The 16678-nt window shown below is 50.8% G+C and overlaps 1 protein-coding gene across 2 annotated transcripts in view; it reads right to left on the bottom strand.

Annotated features, from left to right (window-relative positions):
* The window catches only part of Lgr6 (leucine-rich repeat-containing G protein-coupled receptor 6), a 119587-nt gene that overhangs the window by 61514 nt on the left and 41395 nt on the right, over window positions 1-16678 (bottom strand).

Below are 16678 nucleotides of genomic sequence, written 5' to 3' on the forward strand. Positions count from 1 at the left end.
GAGAAGGTCATTAGGTCACTGCTGGCTTCACATCTGGAAAGACTGATGTAGCTGTTGTCGGTGCTGGTACATTCCCTCAAGAGAAGTTTGTTGTTCAAACAAACAAGCTGACCCATGAATCTCTCTGGCTCCCTACTCTCTCCCTCTGTGTGTGCTCTCTCCCTCTGTGTGTGCTCTCTCCCTCTGTGTGTGCTCTCTCCCTCTGTGTGTGCTCTCTCCCTCTGTGTGTGCTCTCTCCCTCTGTGTGTGTTCCCCTACCATGATACCAGCCCTCCCCCACTGTGATGTAGAAGAAGATGCCAAGTACCATGCTGTGCCTCCAGAACTGAGTTAGGAACTCCAGCATTTGGGCTGCGGTGTATCTTAGTGATTAGAGCGTCTCTAACCAGGCCACAGAGGCCCTAGGTTCAATTCACAATAGTTCTCTAAACTCCCACACTTTTCCTTATAAATTACCAGGGTACGAATATTTCATTATAGCCACTGAAAACAAGCCAGGGCAACACCTGACTCCAGCCCCTACATGGCAGCAGGAGGGGAGGGGTCAAGGCAAAGCATCCCTTTGACATTAGCAGTAGTCACCAAAACTGTTTGCATACAACAAAACCCAATAAACATCATGAAGTCGTTCTAGCAAGAAATATATAGTCCTTAATGAGAACAAGCGAGACTGGAAAAAAGTATATTGTGATCTACAAAGATGTTTTGGATTAAGAAAAATCCTAAATCCTGTGGGCATAGACCATATTTCCTAAGTATGTGAGACAGCAAGCATTCAGTGTATAGACGACGTAAAGCCAACAGCCCCACCAAGCAGTTTTTGGCAAGGAATCGGGGCACTGAAGAAATAAAAACTAAAGTTCCTGTCATAAAATGAAAGGTGAGCAAAACAACAGAAAAATAGACAGAGGCTTCCATTTCTAAACCATAAAACATCTGCCAATAAGGAAAAACCTAATTAAAATACAAAAAAAGCAGCACCAGAGCCAAAGGTCAAGCGCTCCAAGGAGGAGGTTGTGCATCTCTCTCTCTCTCTCTCTCTCTCTCTCTCTCTCTCTCTCTCTCTCTCTCTCTCTCTCTCTGTTTCTGTCTCTCTCTTTCACACACACACACACACACAGAGAGAGAGAGAGAGAGAGAGAGAGAGAGAGAAAGAGAGAGAGATTGCCTGGTTTCTATGTGCTTACAGCACTCCTTCCCCAGAAGGAGAAAACAATTCCATATGCAATCGTACTACTGAGGACAAAAATACCTAGGAATACATTGAAGAAAAGTGTGAAAATCCTAGAAGCTAGAGATGTAGCTTAGTGGTAAAATGCTTGCCTAGGGCATGCAAATCCCTAAACAAAATCCCTGACAGCCCAAGAGAGTGTAAAATCTATGCTCTGAAAACTGTAAAAACAAGACAAAACTAAAGAAAATAAAAAGGGGGGGGAAATCAACAGATACATAGGTAAATCAAAATAGCTTACTAATATAAAGACTATCATTCATCTATAAAAAGGAATAAGCCATTAGGAGACAGAAGCAGAAGAATCTTGAGTTTGAGGTCAGCCTGAGGTACAGAGTGAAGCCCTGACTCAAATTAATCAAAAATTGGTTAACAGAAATAAAGGATGAAGTATTAATCCACAGTTACGAAGTATGGATGAGCTTTTGAAACACTGTGACAGGCCAGAGGATAAGCTACTTGGTGTATAATTCCATGAAATACTCGGAACAGGACCATCCCGAGACCATTCGTCTCCATGTTAGCCTAGGGGTGGGGAATGACTGAGGAGCAAAGTTTTCTCCACAGAATGACAAAATATTTACAAGTTAGATAGGGCCGAATTTTATACTGTGTGAATTATAACACAATTAAAAAAGGTTGCAGTTAAAATTCTTACATGAGTTAAGGTTAGACTGGTGTGATTTTTTTCAAGTTATACTAGTCTATTTTTAACACTAGTTACACTAGTATATAGTGATACTAGTTATATTAGTGTGGTTTTAAGTTATACTAGTGTGTTTTGAACACGTGTCATAGACAAATGTTTTTTATTGATTATTTTGTTTATTTACATGTCAAATGTTGTCCCCCTTCCCACTCTCCTCTATGCTGGTGGTTTTTGGCACTAGTGTGATTTTAAAAGGGCACTAAACCAGACCCAACAGAAGGTATCAGGACATGGCATGAAGTGAATATCTTTGTGTGTATGTTTGCAGAGAAGTACACCAAAATGCCAGCAGGCATTGCGTCTGGGTGGTAGAACCGTGAATGATTTTTATTTTCTTCTTATTTTTTGTATTTTCTAAATTTTCTGCAATGAGTCAGAACAAAAATAAACATTTTTTTTTTCAAAACAAAGTGTGTCAGTGTATAATTAAGTCCCAGACCGTTGGAGCGCTGAGTCGAGAGAGCAAGGCAGTGCTCCGTGGAGCCTGCAGTCTGGAGCAGGGGACCTAGGGAATAGGTTTGAGGGTGTGTGCAGTGGAGACCCCACACCCTATACCTGCTGCATCTTGCCATCTCTGTACCTTGCCTCCCTCTGCATCTCCTGCCTCTCGAGTCTCTAGACCATAGCATTGGAATCTCAAGGCCCCTTGGCCGGCTGTGGTCTAGGACCTATCCCACCATGGTCTCTGAAGGAAGCTTACTCATGGCCCCCGAGCAGAGCCTCTTTGATGTGCTGTAGACAGCCAGTCACTGGGGTTCTCTTGGGTCCATCTGCCTCTGTGAAAACTCTGTAATTGCCTCTCTGCGTTGAAACCTATCTGCGTAGAGACAGACCTCTGATACACAGCCTTTTTGCAAAAAGGAGTCTAAGTGTAGAGATGACCTGGCCCTGCTCCAAATCAAGTTGCCCTTCTCTGACTGAATGCCATTCCCCATGCCCCACCCCCTTTGCGCCTTCCCATTCTTCCCATTGTCTTCTCGAGAAGAGGTGGGGGGGGGGGAGATAGAGCAGAACCACATGGCCTGGAGGAGCCGCAAGTAGCAAGGGATCTCATAGCTGGGGATAGATTAGTGGAGCAGTGGCTCCGCCCAATCTGGCCATGCAGCTTATAAATATAACTGAGTTGTGAGTTTTCGCACGGGCTCATTGGGTTTGGAGATTTACTGCAACAAATTTGAGGTCTTCCTCCTGTCCTAGCAGAAGCTGCCCTTCCTTCCCCACCACTTCAACCCCTACACCTCCTTCAAAAGCCAGCACAGCACCCACACCATAGCTGGTGGCCAGCAGAGTAGAGCTCCTCCTTGTCTGCATTCCAGCTCCTCTTAGGCATCACTCTATCCTGACATTGGCTATCTGTGACCTTGTCGTGAGCCCCTCTTATTTAATAGCAAAACCTGTGGGAAGTGAGCGCATCACCGTGAAGATGCCCAACCAAGATCCTCGGAAGGAAACAGTAATGGAAGAAATGATCTGAGAGGCTCACTGCAGGAGCAGCTGACCCCGAGAGGGACGGCCAGCTATGAATTCAGAGGTTGGAAAAGGTCCTGTCTCTCTTAGAAATTTAGTTTACAGTCAAGTCTTCATAAATGACTCTAGTTCCTCATAGCCAGAGGTTCTTTGAGTTTGCCCAAACTATTGTGCCATAGACCCGTTACCACAGGAAATGATGGCACCTAGTGAGACAGTGCTGGGGACTGGGAAGCAGTAACTCTAACACAGGACCATGTCTTCCGTATACTTAGGGTAGTCCTGGTGTTGTGCTCACGCATTCCCATGTACCTAGGGTGCTCCCAGTGTTGTGCTCACGCCTTCCTGTGTACCTAGGGTGCTCCCAGTGTTGTGCTCACGCCTTCTTGTGTACCTAGGGTGCTCCCAGTGTTGTGCTCAACCTCTACTCATTGTTCTGTTAGTCTTCAGAACGGCCTCTTTATTATCCCCAGTTGACGGATTTCAAAATTAAGGAACAGAATGCTGAGATTCTGTGATTCTTTTCTAGAAAAAGACAGAGCTGACTGCCAAAGAAAAGTTTTCTCATAGAAAGATGCTATAAAATCCCACCGCATTCTGTCCAGCGAAGCGGGACGTTGGCCTGGGCTTCAGAACTCATGGAGGCTAGTCAGGCTCTCCCGGCTGGTGAGGAGCTGGAGTGTGGGGGTGCGCGGGCCCCACCTGGAAGGGAGAGGAGGTGAGAAGTGGCAGAAGGGAGGAAAGATGAAAGGGGAGAGGGGATGAGAATCAGAGAGGGTGGGCAGTGAGCTGTGGGGGTGGAGAAAGACCCCTGGGCACAGGCTGGGGAGCACTCGCACTGGCCAACACTCTCAAGCCTGCCTTTCTTCCTCTCCTTCCAAAACATGGAGCAGCCTGGGTGCAGTCAGATACAGAATGCTCGTCCCATCTTACTAGGAAGAGGGACAAAATAAAATGGACACCATTTGACCCAGGCTGGACATAAAGGTTTTCCTTGGAGCTTTCGAGCTTCTCCAAAATGTTGCTGTTGTGTCCAAAGTCCCTAAGACTGAATCCAGATCTCTAGCTTACTCCCTCACCGCCACCCCATCCCTCCCTCTGAACTCCGACACAGGCAGCTATGGCACACTCTAGATCCGGCAGGACATCTGACACAGCTGGAATTGGCTGGAGCAGAATACTCATCATCCCATTCACCCCAGGAGTACCTGCTTGGTTCCATCACACAAAACTCAGAGCCACCACCCAGCTGTGGATGCAAAAGCCAAAACGAAATAGAGAGAAAAAGGTTTCCTGGCTCAGGTATTGAGTGTTCTCCATGTGTCAGGCAGGCCCAGAGCCAGATGCAACCATCCTGGAGGACTTCCTGGAGGAGGTAAGAGCTATCGTAGCAGGAACGAGAGAAGCAAGGCGTGGAGGAGTGGTAAAGAAAAATATCTTAGCTTGAGAAACAATTCAGGCAAAGTCTTGGAAGCTGGGTCTGGGGAAAGGAGATGGCTTCCTTTGCTGGGAGAGGCTGCAGAGAACACCACAATGAAACACAGAGAAGCTCCCTCACCACCCCACCTGCCCTGGCAGTCAGGGCTTTTGTGTGGTCTCTAAGGAAATGCACAGGGTACCTAGCTAGTGCCAGGGGAGCCTTGTGTGCCCACTTCAGCCTGTTCTCTTCCCTGCTCCCAGCCCTTCCCCATCTGTCAAAGGAACTAGTGTGCTTCCCTTTCCCCATCAGCGCCCACCATGCACACAGCACACCACCCTCCCTCCTTCTCATCCCCTCTCCCCTTCCCTCTTTCCTCCCTTCTCCCCCTTCTCACCTCCTCTCCCTTCCAGGTGGGCCCCGCGCACCCCCACACTCCAGATGTTCTGAAGGAGTTTTACTCCTAAGGCCATTCAGGCCCCCAGGTTAGCAGATGTGCGGCTGAGAGGCAGGTTAATGGGGGCCAGGGGAACAGGCTGGGGCTGGGGCTGGGGGCCCAAGACAGCTGCCTTGGCCCAGAAGGCCCGGTTGGTCCCTGAGGAGGCTGAACAGCTTCATTCTTGTCAACTGAAGCTGACAGAACAGGAAGGAAAGGGGACTAGGCTGGGGGTGGGGGGAACATCTTCAGGGAATGGTGCCTCCTGGCTCCCTAGCCTCATGGATCTGGAAGCTTCTCTTTCCTCCCCACCCCCACCCCAGCCCGGATCTCTGGAAATTATGAACACCCCAAGTAGTCAGCTTTCACCGTTTCTCCACAAAACCCTGCCTCTTGGTTGCAGAAAGATGTCTGTTCCTCACAAACACTGAGTGACTGCAGGACATAGACTACCCTCAAGTAGCAGGTGACTCCAAATAATGAGAGCCATAGCACGGCTTTCTCAAAAATTAACGAGTTTATTGTTTTACTTAGGGCGATGTATGTTGCAATGGGCAACGTTTCACAAAACACTATTAGATGGTGGAGGCTCACTACCCCTATCTTCACCTCTCTCCCTCCTCCTCTCTCCCCCTTCCTCCCCTCCCCCTCTCCCCCCCTCTCTCTCTGGCACAGAACCCAGCCCCCACTCCCCCACCCAGCTGCTTTGCCTACATTGGCTGCGACCTGCATCCTGCGCATGTCAAACACATGCATCTCTGCTCCGACTCCTGCCCAGCTCTGTCTGCTATCCCACCTCCCCAGAAACTGGAAGAGAGCAAGCAAACTCTGTGAACCCTCTCTCCCTCCTCCTTCCTCAGAACCACACCTACCACCTGGTCTAAGGAAGAATCCAGAAAGTGAGAAGGAGCAAATAAGTTATGTTAGAAAGTGTGTGGCCTCAGGACCCAGACACACCTGAGTTGGAATTTAAGCCCCAGGACTCCCAAGCCACTGGGCAAATGACTAACAACTCTCCACTTGGCATCAGCTCCCTGCAAAAAAAAAAAACTGACATCAGAGGTGTTTTCAAGATGTCCTGCCTGCCTCTGTTGACTGGGAATTGGGGAACAGGGCACCTCTGGCAGTCACTCAGTCCCTGCTATGTGCCATGCACAGCTTCTGAATTGGAATCTAAGGGTGGAAAAATCCACTGATGCCAAGTGGAGAGAGTTTATGGGCCCAGACTGCCTTTTCCTTGGGGTGAGGGCTGTATGAATGTGTTGGTGAGCAAGGTTGGGGACCAGAGTTGTTAGTCATTTGCCCAGTGGCTTGGGAGTCCTGGGGCTTAAATTCCAACTCAGGTGTGTCTGGGTCCTGAGGCCACACACTTTCTAACATAACTTATTTGCTCCTTCTCACTTTCTGGATTCTTCCTTAGACCAGGTGGTAGGTGTGGTGGGTGGTTCTGAGGAAGGAGGAGGGAGAGAGGGTTCACAGAGTTCGCTCGCTCTCTTCCAGTTTCTGGGGAGGCAGAAGCCGGAGGATAGTGAATTAGGGGTCAGCCTGAGCCTACACAGAGAGACTTTGTCTCCAAAATTGAACAGCAATAGTGGGGGCAAGCTGCCTTCGCCTGGATGGAGCTCGAGGACTGCAGAGAAGAAACACACTGGGGCTGGAAGGGTGCTGAGTCTCAGCCGGGGCTGAGCTCTGCACAGTGGGATGAACCTGGGGATTAGCAAAATCTCCTGCAGCACCACACATCCATGCTGCCTTGAAGCATGAGCAGGTGAGAGAGCGGAGAAGGAAACAGGAGCCAGTGGCCCAGGGAGAGCAACAGACCACAAAGTCCTGAGCCGTGTGTGGGGTGGGGAGCGGGGTTGTGGGAATCTGGGCTGTTTCCTGAAGATCGAGCTGAAGAATCTTAAGCAGAGCGATTTGCTCAGCTCTGTGCTTTAAGCCCCATCTGGCTGCAGTTAAGGGCAGAGGGCAAGTCCAGAATAGAAGCAGGTAGCCAGCTAGAAGGCTGTTGCAGGCAAAGGAGGTGGGGCTTACTCCAGAGCAACTGGGACAGTCCCATCGGAGGCATTGGTGGTGCTAGAGTCAAAGCTGACGCCCAGTTGCCAAATGAATGAATGGTGTGGTTCCCTGGGATGGAGGGGACTAGAACTTAGGAAGGTAACATGTGGGAAGGAGCGGATGCAGCTGGAGGCTGTACAGCAGGGCCCTGAGAGGTGGACCAGTAGATCAGCTGCTGAGTGAGGACTGGATGAGGCACATGCAACCCAGAGTCCCTTCCTTGCCGTCCCATCTCTACTCCCCTCGTCTTACCCTAACAGTAGTGTTTTGGCACTGATAACGGGTGGGGCTGAGGTCATCACTACTGAAAGTTTTCTAGGGCCAGAGGCTACCCTGCGTTTCTCCCTTAACAGCTAATATAAAGGCAAGCCAGCCTGAAAACACCTCTGGAGACAAGGGGATGGTGACAAAAGTTCAGGGCCACAGTACCTGCCCATCTACTCCCCACCCCCACCTCTTCTAAGACTGCTGAGCCCTTAGCCACACATCTTTTGCCCCAGCCACCCACAGTGGCTCATCTTGCAAAGACTATGAATTTTCACTCCTCACCTGCCCCGTCCCAGTCCCTGTCCAAGAGTCTAGAGCTCTTTGATATACCCTCCCCACCCCATGCTGCCCTGTCCCACCTGCTGGAGTTGTTTAAGGGAGAGCTGGGGGAAGGAGCTGGCTCCAGGTCCCAAAACAGGTGTCAGGACTGCTGAGGGGAAGGAAGCCACCTTGGCAAGAGTCCCCGGATAGGGTCACATTCCAGAGCAACTGATCTTACAGCCATCTGGCCTAAGTGGCCACACAGTCTCATAAATATTTCAACCCCTTTCTAAAGGAAAACACGGGTCTGGCCTGGGCTTCTGCACTGATCCCTGGGTGACACTGGGAACGTTCCTCCCTCTGTGTGACTCTGTTTCCTCACCCTTTGGACTGCTGGTCTTCCTGCTTTGATATACTCAGGCCTGTGGTCCCAGTGGGCAGGCTCTATCCATGCAACTCTGGCTGGGCCACACTAAGAACCAGGGTCATTCTCTGCCTTCTCCATTTAACCTGAGTATTCCAAATGGCTCATAAATGGATGGGAAATTACCCAGAGTCTTTCTGTAAAGCCCACACGTCCCTGGCTCTGGACCCATTTCTCTCACCAGAGTGACAGGGGTTGGGAGTGGGGAACCTAGAGGCAGTTGCTAGCTATACAGAGGTGGCTGGGGTGTCACCTGAAGCTTCTCTCACCTCCCCTTTGGGCTCCTCTGAGGCTTCAGTGGGAAAGAATCCCAGAAAAACGTGAGCTCTGAGGCTACGTCAGAAGATACAGACATATTTTGCTGTCCCCGGGCCAGATGAGGAGATTGTGACCCCGAATTACCTTCCCCACCCTCTTTTGGAGTTATTGGTCACTGGAAGTTCTTCACAAGATCTAACCCTTTCTTTCCGTCCTCCCTCAAGGGGTTAACTAGCCCTTCTCTAGGAAGCACCACAACTAAGCCAGTTAAATTCTTGTATCTCTAGCCCATGTGTACAGGTGGCTGCAGAGGAATGAGTGGGGAACTTTGTGCAGAAAGTCTTTGGCATCTAAGAACGGTGGGAAATTGACAGTTGGTGAGGACTGCTGTCCATCTCACTAAGATTGGGAGGGTAAGGTGGCTCCATCAAGCTCAGGGTATGCCCCCACCCCCGCAGATTCTGGAAAAAGACAACATCAAGCTCAGGGTATCCCCCTACCCCAAACCTGAGAAAAAGTGAATCTAAAGTCAAACTCCTAGTCACCTAGAGGGTGAGGTGACTCTGTTCAGGAGTTCTGGGTGATGTTTGAGGCTTTGTGTGTCTCTCCTGCTCTAGGAGGCTGCTGATGCTGCGGGCTCCCGAAGCATATTGAGCATCAAGGATAAGTATGGACAGTGTTCCCAAATGGATACTGCATCCGCCACCAGAGGGGAGTGTCCTAAGACCCAGGTGCTTTGGCCCCAATCCTGGGGACCTCAGTTCAGGAGGTCAGAGAAGGCACCACGGATCTGCACTTGATAAGCTTCTCTGGAGTTTGGAGACACGTAGTCTTTTAGGCTCCTTCATAGCTAAGCTCCTGTGAATCCAGAGTCCTGCTAAGAGTGTTCGTGGGCAAGGCATGGTGGTACAGGCCTATAATCCCAGTATTCAGTAGGCATTGACAAGAGAACCATGAATTTGAGGTCAGTCTGGCTGTAGAGTGAGGCTCTATCTTTAAGAAATAAAAATGTATGAGTTCAGAATTCGGATGAGCTACCTAGGAACTGCTCCCTAGAGCCCCATTTGCTGTCTGTGAAACGGAGGTCACAGCATCTTTCTTGGGATAAATGAGCCTGTGTCTGCTGCCCATTAAGCCTTGCCACGTGCACATGAAGCACCCAGCAAACACTAACTCGCAGTGAGATTCCTGTCCCGTGCTCTGTTTTCCCAGGGCTTCAGCCAGCTCCCTTCCCTACACCTGCTTGGAACCCTATTCTCCTGCCGTGGTGTCTCTGTCTCCACTTGGCTCCAACAGCGTAGTTGAGAGGAAGAAGAAGACCTGAGTATCTACATCCCCACAGAAGTCATGAGCTGCTAAGTGGAAGGACCCTCGTTTATTAACCCAGTGTCTTCTGTACAGTGTATTATGAGCACTCTACAAAGCAGAAAAGGATAGATAAGTGGAGGGAGACCGGAGGGAAAGAATGGGAAAACAGGGAGACAGAGGACCCAGGTGGGGGTGGGGCCCTGGTGGAGTCCCATCTCTGCATACATTCCCAGAATCCAGGCTAAGCCTCTGCTGGCCTTGGCTGCTTAGGAAAGACCCGTTGCCTAGGTGGAGGTAACCTGTGCAGGAAGGGCAGCCCTACCCTTGGACTCTGCTTGAGGGCTCCCTTGAATTTAAACCTGATCTGAGCTCCAGTCCATCCCTGGTTGCTCTGGTCTCTTAGTTGAGATCTCTGAGGGACTTTAGGAGTCGAGAGCTTCAGTCAGAGACTGTCTGACCCAAGAAGCCTCCAGCAGCACACATAGCCCTGAAACACCTGCAGGAGACGATGAGCCCCTGGCTCTGCATTGCAATGCTTCTGGTCATGCAGGAGCCCAATGCTGCTCCTGGGTGGCCCAGCTGGAGCCAAGTCTGTCCCAGACCAGCATTTATGGCTGGAAGAATCACCAACAGGTCCCAGAGCCCATTCCACCATTGACACTCTCTTGGTGTCTCTCAGGAGCCAAATGACTCATGTTGGGACCCTCATGGGCTGCAAGTGCCGCTAGTCTGCCCACCCGCCCACCTCAGAGCAGCCTCTGCATAGACACATGTAGTAATCAACTCCCGGAACCCTGGGAGATCCAAACAAGGTAGCATATAATCATGCTGCCTGAAATAACCGTGTCAGGGAGGCCATTGCCACCCCACATGTCCCTAGGGACCCCTTGCTAGGCCCCCTGACACAGCTGGGCCCCGGGGCCCTCCCTAACTAGCAGCTAAGTTGGGGTACGGACAGAACTCACCAAGTCACCAGCAGGGCTTGAGACCAGCTCTGGAGATGGGGACTTCCCTTTCTCATGGCAGACTACTGGGCAACTTCAGGCTGGGCTCTTAGGTCAGCGTTCTCAGGCCACAGGGCCTTGTTGCTCCCTCTCTTGTCAGCTCTGGGTCTCCCTCTGCCTCCTTCCTGCAGGTGCAGGCTGAGGTTATGAGCCCTCTCCCCTCTCTGTTTACTTCCTTCTGACTCAACCATAACTATTGTGCTGTTCCTAGTTTTTGCGAGTGTGTTGTTGTAGCCCAGTCCAGCCCTCAGCCCCTGATCTTCTGTTTCCACCTCCCAAGTGCTGGGATTATAGATAGAAGCGTAGCAGTTCATCCTCCCCCAACCTCAACTCTTGACCCTCAAGTAGTGCTCTGGGGCCATCTCTTCTCCTCCTCCTTCACAACTTCCCTTGCGAGAGGCTGAAATATGACCCCCAAATGATACATTCACATCCAAAATGTCCAGAACTAGCATGAGAGATCTTGTTTGGCATTTTGCAGATATAATCTAAGGAAGTCTCTTGAGATGAGATATTTAAATTCAATCAGAGGTGACAGGAGACAGAAGAGAAGAGGAGAGGCCAGAAAAAGATGGAAGGCAGACACAGGAGCAACGCAGCCACAAGGGATGCCAGTAGCCACCAGAAGCTAGAAGAGTCAGGCAAAGTGTCTCCCGGGATCTCCAGCCAAGTACAGCCTGCTGGTGCCTGAAGGACTGTGTCTGTGTAAAGTTCTGTTTAAGTCACACCGTTGGGGTGTGTTAAGGGGGCCCAGAAAAGGAAGCTCCCAGTATTTCTAGTCCATGGTCAGTAGGTCAGTAGGTCAGAAGGTCAGAATCACTGGAGGACTTGTTGAAAGACTCAGTCAAGTCTGCCCACACACATGGTCCAGTGGAGATGGGCCAGGACCTAGGAATGTGCATTGACCGATTTGAGACCCAGATTATTGTGCAGTTTAAGCTGCTCTTGGACTGGAGCCCTTCTGTCTCTACCTGTGCAGTGCCAGTACCACAGTGCCCCACGGGGCTGTGAACGCAATAGCAAACAGGTCCCAAGGGATACAATCAGCTATTCTGGACAGAAACTGGAGAACCATTGTTCTGTGAGATCTGCCAGTGACTAAGTTTGTCCATTCTCTGCCCACAGTTCCTTCCCCAAAGACACCTCCTTTGGCCCTATCTTCCTCACGTTACTCTCAGCTCTCAGGAGACCCAGGAGAATGCCTCCCAGAAGGAATGCCCTATCCCTACCCCAGGTCTAACTGGCTCTTCTCAGACCACTCAAAACTCCCCTGGAGCCTCCCGACAACTTATGAATAGAGAGGAAAGTCCTACAGCCTCCTCAGAAGATTCCTGAGGACCCTCCCCGTCCCATGCTATGAGCCAGGGCTGTAAATGGAGCTGTAGATCAACTCCCGGAGTGTCAGTGCACCCTCCAAAAGCATGGTCACTAGACATATCACACCAGTACCATCTCTGGAAAAGTTTCAGGTTCCCACCACGGCTAAGAGTTCTCAGGGACAAAGCTAACGTATTGGCAGACCCTAGCTCTTCAGACTACCAACATCATCCTGTCTCTTCCAATCTAGAACAGCTCCTGGAGCGAGTCCCCTGGAAATAACCTGGTCCTTAGAGCCCCAAAATAGCCAATCCCCAGAGCTGGTCATCTTCTTCCCCTGACACTCAGACTCAGTCTTGGAGACAGCTGGATACAGTCAATATGTGAGTGGCTTCCTCTTGAGGATACCTGAGTTCTGATGGTGGCTCTCCTGAAATAGCATCACCTCTCTGTGCCCTGGGATGCTCATCTGTGGAGTGAGGAGGGAAAGCAACGTGGTACTGGTCCCATCGGAATGCTATGAGGACCGACAGGTGCAGGAGACTATCACAGTGTCATCTGCACACTGCTCTTATTAGCCTGGCCTGGGACATTAGTCAGTATGCAGCTGTCCCTTCAAAGTAGGCCACAGTATGCAGGAGAGGGCACCTATTTCATCTTTCCCAGGAACCCCTCTTATTCCTACGCTCAGGGGACATCTGCCATGGGACTGAATGTTCAAATGCTCCGCCATTTTCTCCTCAACACACGTCTTTCCTCTCCCTGTCCAATCCTGCTGGGTTCCCAAGATGCTAGGTGCAAAGTTCATAGAGAACTTGGTCACAGCACAGACAGTGAACCTGAGGCCCAGCATGAACAAGTCACAGAAGTCATCAGCCATTCCAAAACAGGACCAGACACCCTATCAGGAAGTTATCATCATCAGACCAGAAGATCTCCTGGAAGCCTGGCTGTCTAATCATTTTAATTAACCTTCCCATCTTGGAAATGGAGAACCTAGGCTTAAAGAGGAGAGATTATTGACAACTAGTGATAAGGGCAAGACTTGAACCCAATCTCTGGATCCTAAGGTATTGGAGCTTTGAAAAGGTAGTAAGGGCAGAGGGAGGACCTTGGTACTATGGAGTCTGAACTAAAGCAAAAATCCCACCTCTATTCAATCCTAGCTGTTTGACCTCAAGTGAGCGACTTAACTTCTCTGGGCTTTAGTTGCATCATCTGTAAAATGGTCCTAACTAAAAGCTACCTGGGAGGGTGTTCAAGATTAGCATAATGGCCATCACCAAGTGAACTCCCCTCTCTGGCTTTCCCCCATAGCCTAGTAGCTCCCTTCTGTCCTCAAGAGCACACCCCAGCGTTGCACATACCGAGTGCTGCAGACTCCGCACTCCTCCTCTGAGTAGCAAGTGGCTTCTGTGTGGCTGGATCCCCCGGGTCTCTTCTCCAGGGTCACCCTGTGTGACTGTCCATAGTGCTAACACTCCTCAGAGCTTCTAAGACTGGCTTTTTTCCTGCCTTCTTCCTCTTTTTCTTGCCACTCTGCTGCCCAAGATCCCTAGCCCCAACCCAATCTGGCGCTGCCTTTGGGGGGTCTGGTTTCTGCTTTTCTGTCAGCTCTCCCCAGGTCTCTGCCTTACCCCCACCCTGTTTCTACTTAGCCCAGGCTCCGCTGGCTTCCAGTGGTTTCTCTTGGCCTGGATTCACGACTGGTGTTACATGTCTGCTGTGGCTGCACTCCTCCCAGGCTGGTCAGAGAGGAAGTAAGTGTGTGCAAAGGAGGGTGCTAGGAGGTAAGGTACTGCCAGCCCAGGTGCCAAACCAAACAGCTCACGTGCCACATCCAACACAGTACACGGACCCTGGAATGCAGGCTGGCTGCCCCTGCCCTCTCCAGACCCACACTACACTCTCCATACCTAGTTTCTGTTCCTTGTGTCTGGTTCTAGCTGGTAGAAGGTAGAACCATGCTTGCCCGAGAGCTGAGCTATGCATGACTCCAGGAGAACAGAGACGCGTCAGATGGGGGTGTCGGGTGGCATGAGCCCCTCTGTGCATCTCGCCCGCTCTAAAAGGGACTACCCACGCTATGAGGGAACACGGAACGAGATGTACCCCTGTGCCTCCCTCATGCACCAGCTTCCAACAGAAAGTAGGACGTTGTCATTTGCTCCTGCTCTGGGTCTTGATTGAAGGATGGCCTCCCTCGTGGCCTTTGGAATTCCACAGCTCACATCCACCTACCTACGTCTCAGCAACTCTACCTTGGGTAGCCCCTGCCGGTTTCCGCATCTGTTAGCTGAGCGCACTTGATAAGGAGGGGGATGGGGAAGCCATGTGGTAGACATGACGCATGGAGCTGATACACAGGCCAGTGGACAGCGAGCTCGGCTATGTTTGTCCTCTCCTCTTGGTAAGACAAGATGGTCTTACTGTAGGCACCTGGCATGGTGAGGACTGAATTTGGTGAGGAGCACTTCCCTTCAATGTCTGGAGCGGGGGTCCTTTCTTGAGTCTTCCACTTTCCAAAAGCTCAGGATATAACAGCAGCCATTCAGAGTCCTCACACTGGGTCTTTTCCTCATCACTCTTCCATACCCACGCACACACGCAAGTCACTGTGCACATGCACAATTGCACACACACACTCACCTACACTCCCCAGTGTCTCTTCCCCCTCAGTCGCTCTGCCTTACCTCCCTCTAGACCCCCTGCCACCTCTTCCCTGCTTCTTCACGTGATTTCCCGGCCCTTCAAGACCTAATACAAATCTTGCTGACTCAGTACAGTGTCAGAAATGCTTTGGAATGAACCGGTTAGCTGACAACTGGTTAGATGAACAGCCGTGCGGAGCCTTCTGCTTCTCTAACTGTCTCAAATGGATTCTCCATGTTCTTTTCAGGAAAGCCCTTGGAGGTGGGCAGGGTAAGATCCCCACTTAGAAGACAGAGAAACTGAGGCACAGTCTGAAGCCAACCTTTGCCTGGCATTCTCCAAACTGTAACAGGCAAGCCCCAGCCATCTGCCTTGGTTTCTGCCTTCATCTGCCTAAGCAGAGGGGTGCAATGGGGCTGGCTGGGGTGAATGCTCTACTCCCGCAAGCCAGGGAGCAGCCCCACTCTCAGAAAGCATGAGGGAAACTGCCCATCTAACTAGAGGCGCCAGGCCTGTTCTGAAAGCAGGACATTCAGGGACATCCAGCGAAAGGTGTGACTCGCTTTTTTCTTCTAATTAATGATTGAACTTCCAAATAAGTCCAAGTTTTTCCTATGAGTCTGTTTGATGCTTTGGCTGAAATGCCACCCCTCCCCCACACCTCACGTACCACCTCTTATTTTTGGCTCTCCCAGCTCTTTGCTGGTGTCCTAAGCAAATGTTTAGTCTGCCGGCAAGACAGCACGCACAGGCTTTCCTGGCTTTCATCTCTTGACCTTGGCCTCCCAAGGCATCCTGCCGACCTATCCCACTGGATGGAGGGAGAGGCTACTGGGTCCAGAGGCCTAGACATGTTGGGGTGGAGGGCAGACATGAGAGAGTGAGGGAAGGCAGGTTCTACCGCCCAGGACACTCAAGCAACAGAAGCACTATAGACCCAGGTACCCACGGAGAGGAAAGCCAAAGCAGTGGTGGCTGTGACTAGCCAGAGACCCTCAATTTAAAGGTAGAATCCAGAGAGAAGCCATCTTCCTTCTCTCTCTCTCTCTCTCTCTCTCTCTCTCTCTCTCTCTCTCTCTCTCTCTCCTGCTCAAGGACAGTCAGGACAGGTTAAGACTGTCTGACTCCCATATCCATGCTCTGGGCAGGGCCACAGCAGAACCTACAGCCGTGGACACCAAACGCCTGGTCCTGTACGCTCACCACTCATGCCTAGGTTCCAGCAGGCTGCTGTGTCATGCCAACCTGAGTCCTATGTTCCAACTTTGATTTTCCCAAAATATGTATCCAAGCCTAGAGATGCAACAGAAACTTCAGTTGGCTTCTATAACAAGTGTGAGGCACCTACCATGTTCCCAGCACCTTGTTGAGCATAGCATGCATTCAGCCCAATAGGTGGACAAGGCCAGTTTCCCTGACCCTAGCACCTATTCCCACTTCTGTGGGCAGGCTTAGTCCTGCTGCCATGATTCCCATGCTGGGTAAAAAGGGAACTGAAGGGTTGCCTAGGGGTGGGCTCTATCATGGATGGCCCAGAGTCTATGATCACAATACCCACCCCCTCCCCCAACTAAGGAGGGAAGGAGGTGTTTGAACCTGGTCCCTGTCCTCCTACTGAGGGCAAAATCCAGCTAAGAGGAGGAGACAGCCTCTTCCTGGTACTTCTTTGGGACACTAGTCTCCACCCCCAACCCAGCTCCTATGGCAAAGTGCCAGTGGCCCCAGGACAGTTGTCCTGGTGGCCCTACCCAGGGAGGTTCCATTCCCACAGTCCTACAAATACACATTAATGACAATGAAACCCTCAAGAAAGCAGAGCCAGGAGCATGGTCTGCACAGTGAGTAGAGTGCAGAGGAAAAGGAAGTGAG

This window comes from Rattus norvegicus, chromosome 13, assembly GCF_021556685.1.
Source record: "Rattus norvegicus strain SHRSP/BbbUtx chromosome 13, alternate assembly SHRSP_T2T, whole genome shotgun sequence".
Taxonomy (NCBI): Eukaryota; Metazoa; Chordata; class Mammalia; order Rodentia; family Muridae; genus Rattus; species Rattus norvegicus.